Source organism: Lynx canadensis, chromosome A1 (genome assembly GCF_007474595.2).
Source record: "Lynx canadensis isolate LIC74 chromosome A1, mLynCan4.pri.v2, whole genome shotgun sequence".
Lineage (NCBI taxonomy): Eukaryota > Metazoa > Chordata > Mammalia > Carnivora > Felidae > Lynx > Lynx canadensis.
In genome coordinates, this window is record NC_044303.2 from 209,615,188 (window position 1) to 209,623,824 (window position 8,637).

The window sequence follows — 8,637 nt, forward strand, 5'->3', positions numbered from 1 at the left end:
ACCTGAAGGTATTTCCTTTATGTCCTTGGAAACAGGAAGCCAGTTGTGGTTTTCGGCAGCATTCTTGCAGGAGAGCAGAGTGGGGACGGCCCCCAGCTGCACCGGGGCAGGGACACCCACTGGGCCTGTCGGTTTACAGAGAGACAGATGTTACATACACCCCAGCTCCGTTTATGCGTGGTCACCAGTGACCAGAGAAGCTACTCGATGCAATGCATCTGTTTCAGATACAGAAATATAGAGAAGATATTTATTGAGATTTAAGTTATTGTTATTTATTACCGTTCACTAATGAGTTTCTCTTTTTTCTCCCCCTTATTTATTAAAGTTTCTTTTCAAAGGTGCCAAAGTATATGTGCTCGCAAAATGCAAAGAAAGGTGACAAAGGAAATTTTAAATTGGGAACAAGGGTCCATGCTTTCCAAAGTATTAAAAAGTTTTTCGCTAGGCAAAAATCACTTACTTTACCTTTTTCAGAAAAGCCCTCGTTAATCTCCCCGATGTCAGCATCTCCCCTGTTTTTATTTTTGAAAAAAAGGCATGTGTCAGAAGGAGCGCTTCTGACAGGCCCCCTTTCCGGGAGCAGCATGCACAGACCGTCAGCACTGGCTTTATTTCCTCACTGCTCCGTCACTGAGTAGATATGCCACATGCTCCCCTTTCTGTTGTATGTAAGCTCTCGCTCCCTTCCGCATATATCTATCTGTGATATGCATAACCATATATATGAAAGGTTAAATTCCTTTTAGTAGGTAGTCCTGGATTCAGTGTTGACCTAAAAGTAAAACAAAAGTCCTGTCGGGTAACCAGGGTCCCGCCCTGACTCGTGGGGACCCTTCCTCCATCCTTCCGCCCACCCACCGTCTTCTAGAGAAACGTGCTCACACCCAGTGCGTGCCGGCCTTCCAGAAAATGGGATCGACCTGGTTGCCCCAAAAGTCCCCTGGCTGTGACCTTGTGGGGCAACAGTTGCTGTCCCTGTCAGAAGAAGGTGGCTCAGAAGGCAGGACGAGGAACACGTGTCTGGCCCAGCCACATACGCACACCGAGTCTCGTGCCCACAAAATGTACTACCTGTGTGCTGAAAGCCTTCGGAGAGGCGGGGGCTGGATGGGAACCAGCACCTTGCACGAGTCCCAGAGGTGGGTTTGTCTGGCAGCTGACCCACGCACAATGCACTGGGCCCTATATTCGAGTTTGTTGCACGTTTCGCAAAAGGGATTTTTATCAAGGAAATCATCTATCACTACCTGCGTGGCTATTAGCCCCAAAGTAGGACAGAGTTAGCAATCAAATGACCTACTGACCTCCCTCAAATAATCACGTTCATTTAAAAAGTAACCAAGAGACGGCATTTACCAGATACCCCTTCTCCCAAGCCCCCGAAAACCCAGGTTCTCCCTCATTCTGTCCCTCTCTGTCCTTTCTGCTCCCCTTGCACGACTTGGAACTGAAGGGAAAGGACCTCCTAGGGCCAGAGTGGAGACTTTGCTGAAGAGCAGCCTGCTCAAAACTCGTGACAGACCCGGCCATCTGGCCATTCATGAAGCACGATTTGACGCAGCCCCAGGATCATCTGTCTGATTCAGAGAATCCTGGCAGATTGGGTGGCCGGTGTCCCCACATGTCAGGCTCAGTTATCCGCACCCCCGGCAACCCTGATTCCCACGGAGAGCCCCTGCCCACAGGCGCCCTAGGATATGGTGGATGTTGACAACTCGTTCCCAGCATCACCTACACGCCACAAGCAAGTTTTAACTGAAGCAAATCTCTCCAAATCCACAAAAGGGTAAAGTTTGTGATTTTTCTATATCGTTGCGATCACCATCTGATCCAGTAAGGAGTGCACTTCTTTGGAAGTTCCAACTTCTCTGATCTGTCCCAATCGTTTGTGTTATGCAACCAAAGTTCTCTACAGACTTTATTTTTGTACAATATCATTTTGTAACTTTTTACGAATAAAAACTCATTTCTATCGCTCCCTGTCCTGTACTCGCTCGTGCCTGTGGACCACAGCTAAGTCCCGCAGTCTTACCAGCCAAGCCCTGGGCTAGAGGGCTGTCCCCTTCACCACCACACAGCCCACTGGTTGGTCAGTGGCCTTGCCCATCAGCTCTCCATAACCAGTCACCACCCAAGTGAGAAAAAACTTGCCAAGTTGTTCTTCGCTTATTCAACCAATATTTATGCTTTGCCTCCACTCAGCCAGGCACTATTCAAGACACCGGCCATCCCAAAGCGGCCAAAACCGAAAATCTTTGCCCTTGTGTAGTTGATATTTTACCCTAGTGGAGACTGACAGTATTCAAAACAGTAAAAGTAGGTGGTGATCCAGTCAATGATAAATGCTATAGAGAATACAAACAGGCTATTATAATAGAAAAAGAAATGGGACCTGCTTTAATTAGAGGTGACATTGAGGCAGGACTTAAGAAACAGGCAGTGCCTGCAAATAAGGAACGTCTTGGCAAAATCCTGAACGAGGCAAACAGGAGGGAGCCACCACGTTGCACAACTTTGGGTGACACCATCCGCCTCTGTTCTGTATGACAGTGTAGCAGACAGTGATGCTGTAGCAACTCCCTGGAGTTGGTGCAAATGGTGGCCCTTAGCTTTGTGTATTCTGGTGGCAAGAAAAACGCACCAAAGAGAGGAAATGCCACTGCTCTGGGTTGGGGATGAGAGCATGCTTCCTCCTCAGATGACACACACCCCATGTTATGTCATAGGTGGCCTTGTGACTGTTGAAAGGTAGCCTTGTGTGGTGTTTTTAAACCCCAAACAAAACTGACACTCTTAACACTCATGCTAAGTGTCTGCCAGCTTAGGTTTTCCAACAGACAGCATTCCGAGCAGTGCCAGGCTTTGCCCGAAATGCCCTTTCCTTCCTGACACTCACCGATCCCCTGCGCTGAGATTCCACGGTGTCTCCGGGCCCCACTGTGGGCTCCGGTGTTTAGAGTCCTTTTGCCAGGGCAGTGCTGAGGCCAGCCTCGCTTTCTGTGAGCCACATTCTGGTACGAAGTTAGTGACTTGCAAAGGGAATGCAAAGATTGTAAATTCTTGCTTGCTTCTGCTCCCTTTTCGGAGTCATTTCTCCAAAGTGTGCTCCCAGGATGGCTAATTGGATGAGATGCTCTTCAAAAAAAAAGGAGGATGGGGCGGTTCTCTGATCAAATAAGTTTGGAAAACACTGAGATACTAACATCAAACAGTTTGTAAAGTTAAAAAGAGAAGTGTAAAACTTATCAGAGCCTTGATTACACCAACAAACATTGTGACAGTCCAGGAGGGGCATGGTGTGTGGAACTTTCCAGGTGGGTGCGGCCATGGAACTGACTGCTCCCTTGTTTGCTTTCTCATCGCACCTGCTGACCATCCCTTGAAACTACCTTGGGCTGTGTTGCCTACTCCTATCAGCATCAGGACGAGCAGAGAGGGGGCTAGAAATCAGTAGAGAGACAAACTGCTGGGAAGCTCCCACAGGAAGGACACCTACACACACACACACACACACACACACACACACACACACACACACTTGGGTACTGTGGCTTCTTGCTCAACATGATTAACCAGTGGTCAGCCTTGGAAATTTCCTTTCCAAAGGGAGAATGTGAAATGAGTTTCTCTCACGTCAGAGAGAATGTGTTGAAAGCTGGGAAATTCCTAGCCATAAAAAAGAGAACTTTCACCGTGCTTACTGAAAATCCTCACCGGGCTCGAGTTGTTTTGAACCACAAGTGCTTTGGCTGCTCTGTGGTCTGGAGGGATTGCTTCCCCCTTGCAGTGGTCTTCAGAGGACATACTGCTTTTGTGGGGCTCCAGGTTCTGAATTTTTGGCGGCCAGGAACCGTGTGGGCGCACTGGATTAGGAGTCCCGTCACCAGGCTCCAAGAGTCTCGTGTTGCTTGTGCTCGTGAGATCAGCCCGCACTGATTTTCTCCTGTGTGGCCAGAGCTGAGTGAAGCAAAGGTTTAACAGAACTTTTTGAAGAGTCAATCCACTCTCAAGGTAAAGGTGGAAAATCAGAATTTCCTGAACCTATTTAGGTCTCAAAAACAGAAAGCACCACCCCCCCCCCTTCACATGGGAAGTCCTACTTGGGTGGAGGCTGATTTGCTATCTGACCCCAGAATCACAGGGAGGAGGGAGCCCAAGACGTCACACTGTCCACCTCAGAGCACAATGGCTGGGGGGAGGGGTGTCAGCCACAGGCTCTGGGGCTTTTTTCCATCAGGTAATGAAATGTCTGAACCCGGAGTGTCTTCTTGGGACACATCTTTCTTAACAGAACTGTTACTGCGATCCCATGCAACAGTTAACTTTAGTCTCATCACATCCTGAATGAAATTAACACCAAATACCGCCAAGTCATCCCTGAAAACAAACAGGCAGTTGGGGAAATAAAGGGAAAGTGCCCACTGACTCATGTATGACAACCCGTGCACCTTCACATCCTGGCCCCGTGGCAGGTGAGGGTAACAGTGATAAGAACGCAGATGGGGTGGAGGATGTGTGGGGACAGGTGCACAGAGAGTGCTGGAATGTCCTGGCCAGCAGCAGGTGAGGAGAAAACCTGAAAGGAAAAGGAATCAGGGAGAGTTAGAGGATAGGGCAGCCAGGTCATTTGAATTTCTGATAAACATGTGCAATTTCTCAGTATAACCCTGTCTTTATGCAATATTTGGGACTTGCGATATTTGGGACATACTTACATGAAAACGGTTACTCGTTGTTTATCTGCATTTGAGCTGGGCACCCTCTATTTTAGCTTGCTACCCCTGGCAAGAGAAAGCGACATTTGAGCTGAGCTTTGAGGATGAGCATTAATCTGTCAGGTGGACAAGGGCAAGGGCTGGGGGTGGGATGAGGGACAGACGTCCCAGGCTGAAGGAACAGTGTGACCCAAAAGGACAGAAGGGCACCGTACATTCAAGGAGCCGTGAGCAGGGCGGTGGGCTCAGGGCTGACTTAGCCGTTAGGCACAGCAGACGCCGTGGCTAGGGGCCACAAGACTTTTAGAGGGCCTTTTACTTAAATAACAATGTTAATATTTTTTAAATCAGAAGAAAAATTGAATAGAACAGCATTGAATATATAATAACAAATCCGGTCTGGATTATCATCCTCTTTATGAAACAATGTGGTCATATAATTTTTGATATTTTTGGTGGAGAAAGGGCCCACAAAGGCAAAAGCGCCTGGGATTCACAAAAGTACCACAGCCCTGGGTGCACTGCTAATAACGGACTTGCCGTGGCCTCTGCCTACAGTTTCTCACCCTCTCGTCCACCCTGGTCGTGAACATCATAACTAGCACCTGGTAAGAACTTTTTATGTATATTATCTCATTCAGTCTTCACAACCACAAGGACAAAAACCCTCTTCCCACCCTTCGAGTTACATTGGCTTCTCAAGATATTTGCATTTGCATCCCACTCAGGGAAACAAATCTAAGGGCAGGCCAGCAACATTCCAAGAACCATTGACCCCCTTGGAGAAGACAACGTTGAGTCAGGCGACCCTGAGCATACTGGCAGCAAGGAGACAACAATGGAGGGAAGAACTGGTCAGACAGAAGGCAAGAAAGCTAGAGAGAAGATATAAGGCTCCACGAAATGAGAGAGCCAGCAGAGTTGAGCCATGACAAATAAGGATGAGGTTTTTAAACACGTGGAATAGATTACTTTAAGTAGGGAAATTCTTTAAAGTGGTACATGTAAGGGATTTTTAACCCACTTCTGGCTATGTGCCTGGGTTTCATTCATTCAATGAATTATTAAGCATCTATCTCCTATCAGGGGAGGATATAAAGATAAAAACATATTAAGATAAAGTCCTCAAGTGGCCCCCAGATCAGAGGGACAGAAATAGATTTTACAAATACATGATGAGGACAATGATAAGGACAACACAGTGCTATGGGAGCTTCAAGGACAGACCATAAATCCAGATGAGTTTGGCAGGTGGAGAAAGGTATCAGGGATAGTAGCTTCCTGGAGGTGGATGCCTCAATGTACTATTAAAGAATGAGTAAGAATTTTCCAGACTGGAATTGGGGGAAAAGAGGGCATTCCACACAGAAGAGACTTGAGAGATGGTAGCAAAGCCAACAAGAATAGAAACAGCCTGGTGTACTTTTGGCTTGGAAGGTGGAGAAGGGTCAAGACCAGAGCTTTGGAAAGCAGGACTAATGAGCCTTCCTGGGCAAGAGAGGGAAGGAAGCAGTGAGGCTAGGGGTGGTGAGGGGTGGGGGGACAGAGAGCTCTCCCTCTGTTGGGCTCCAGCTCGGCCTCCACTCTCGGGAAAGGATACTTTGACCTCCATGCCTGACTTCACCCTTTCAGACCCTCTGCCTCCCCAAACCCTGGTCTGAGCCCCATTCTCTCAAAGCCTTGTCTGTACTGCTTTCATTCTCCCATAAAAAGCCCTCCAGAGACAGCTACTTTCCACAGGGGACTCAATGGGACCAAAAAGACTTCCAGACCAACACTTCCCAAACTGGCCAGTTGAACTCTAAGAAAGTATTCATGCATATAAGGGTTTCTTGATTTTAAAAATATGAGGAAATGCTGCATATTTTGGTTCCACCTCAGAGAGAGGTAGTACATATTATTAGCATATTAAACAAGGCCCTGAGAAGGCCTGCAGAGGAAAACCTGTATTATTTTGTTTAACCCAGCATTTCACAATCTTATTAGACCAAGGAGCATTTGGTGACACCTCTAATAGAAGTGTTCTGCTGGACACAACTTGGGAAATAGTCCTAGGAACAAAGGGATGATTCTTTAATGGAAGAATTACAGATGTCAGATGGTAAGTTATTTCTGTGCAGGGGGATCTTCCCAGCCCACCATCAGGATAAGGCATTTTTTGGCCTAAAGGACCTAACAAATGGCCACCACGTTTTCCTACATGCATCAATTGGACTGACTCAGTAAGCAGCCCAACTCAACCACGTTCTCCTTTCTTCCTGAGCTTGAGCTGAGGTGACCAGCATCCTCCCCTGTCCTCACTCTCCACCCACCTTCTATCCTAACCCCATCTGGCCAACCCTCCCATAGCTCACAATTGCTGGGCTCTAAGATACTCCAAGGGGTTCTAATTCATGCTACACACACCAAATAATTACAAATTCACCAAATAATTACAAACCCCTTCCACTCCTGGTTATTTGTTAAGATTACATATCTGGGTTCCCTTGTGGTTGACTGAGGCCAGTGACTGACCAAAGAGCATGAGCAGAAGTGGCATGTGTTTCTTTTTCTGAGCCTGACATTTAAATGCTGTTATGAGAGGCACCTGGGTGGCTCAGTCAGTTAAGCATCTGACTTGGGATCAGGTCATGATCTCACAGTTCGTGAGTTTGAGCCCCGCATCAGGGTCTGTGCTGACAGTTCAGAGCCTGCAGCCTGCCTTGGATTCTGTGTCTCCTTCTCTCTCTACCTCTCCCCTACTCACATTCTGTCTCTCTCTTAAAAATAAATAAACATGAAAAAAATTTTAATTAAAAAAAACAATAAATCCTGTTATGAGACCCTCAAGAGTCTCTTTCTTTTCCTGTAGGATGGCAACCAGAAGCATTCAAGATGGTGGTTGTTCTGTCAATGTGGGGTAAGTATGATGGACAGAGCCACTCTGCCAACCCACAACAGACATGCGTGGTAAACGAGGAGTATCGCATTGGTTTTTGAGCCACTGAGATGTGGAAGTTGTTTGTTACCACAGCATATCTTAGCCTATCCTGACAGAGCAAGCTTTTATCATGATGAGGCATATTTTGGGCCATGAAGAGAAAGACAGCAGTCAGCAGAGGCAGGAAGAGTAGCCAGTGTAAAAGCTCAAAGGGATGGGGGAGTGGTAGGAAATAAAGTTGAGGAGGTAATCAAGGGCCAGATCATGTAGAATCTTTGGGGCATTGTAGGGATTTAGGATTTTATCCTGACTCAGGCAGGAAGCCATCAGGAGGTTTTAAGAAGATGGGTGACAGACGGGATCCGGTTTGTGATGTTAAAGGATTGTTCGAGATGCTTTGTGGAGTACAGACCATGGAGGAACAAAAGTAAGATGCAGGGAGACTGGAGAGGTCACTGCAATAATGTACATGGGTTATGGTGGTGACTTGGACCAGGGTCAGCAATGGTGGTGCTGGGAGGACTTGCTTAGGGTCTGGGAGTGAGGGGCTGAGAGAACAGGATTGAAGATGTAATCAGAATGACACCGAGCCTGAAGCCAATGCAGTGGCACCTCTAAGAAGACCAAGCTGTACATGCCTCATGAGGGGGAGGGTTGGAGTGTCATTCTGGACCTTTTCTGCCAGGAAAGTCACCAAGTAAGAAGAGAGATGCTCCCTCCTGACATCCTAACTTTGTGTAAGGCAAGAGCTAGTGCAGGGGCAGGGCTCTGAGAGAGTCTGCCAGTCCCTGAGGTCTGGAATGCCATTAAAAGTGTGTATGCCAGGCCAGTTGGCTCATGGTCAGGATGAATCTGCCACTGCTCCCTCTGACAATGTTTAGCATAAAATAAAAAATATGGCTTTCAAATGATACCACAAGGAAGATTCTTGAGCAAATATGGCCAAAGCTGCCCTGCAGAATGTTCTCAGAGGCAGGGATTCCATCCACCTCTAGCCTT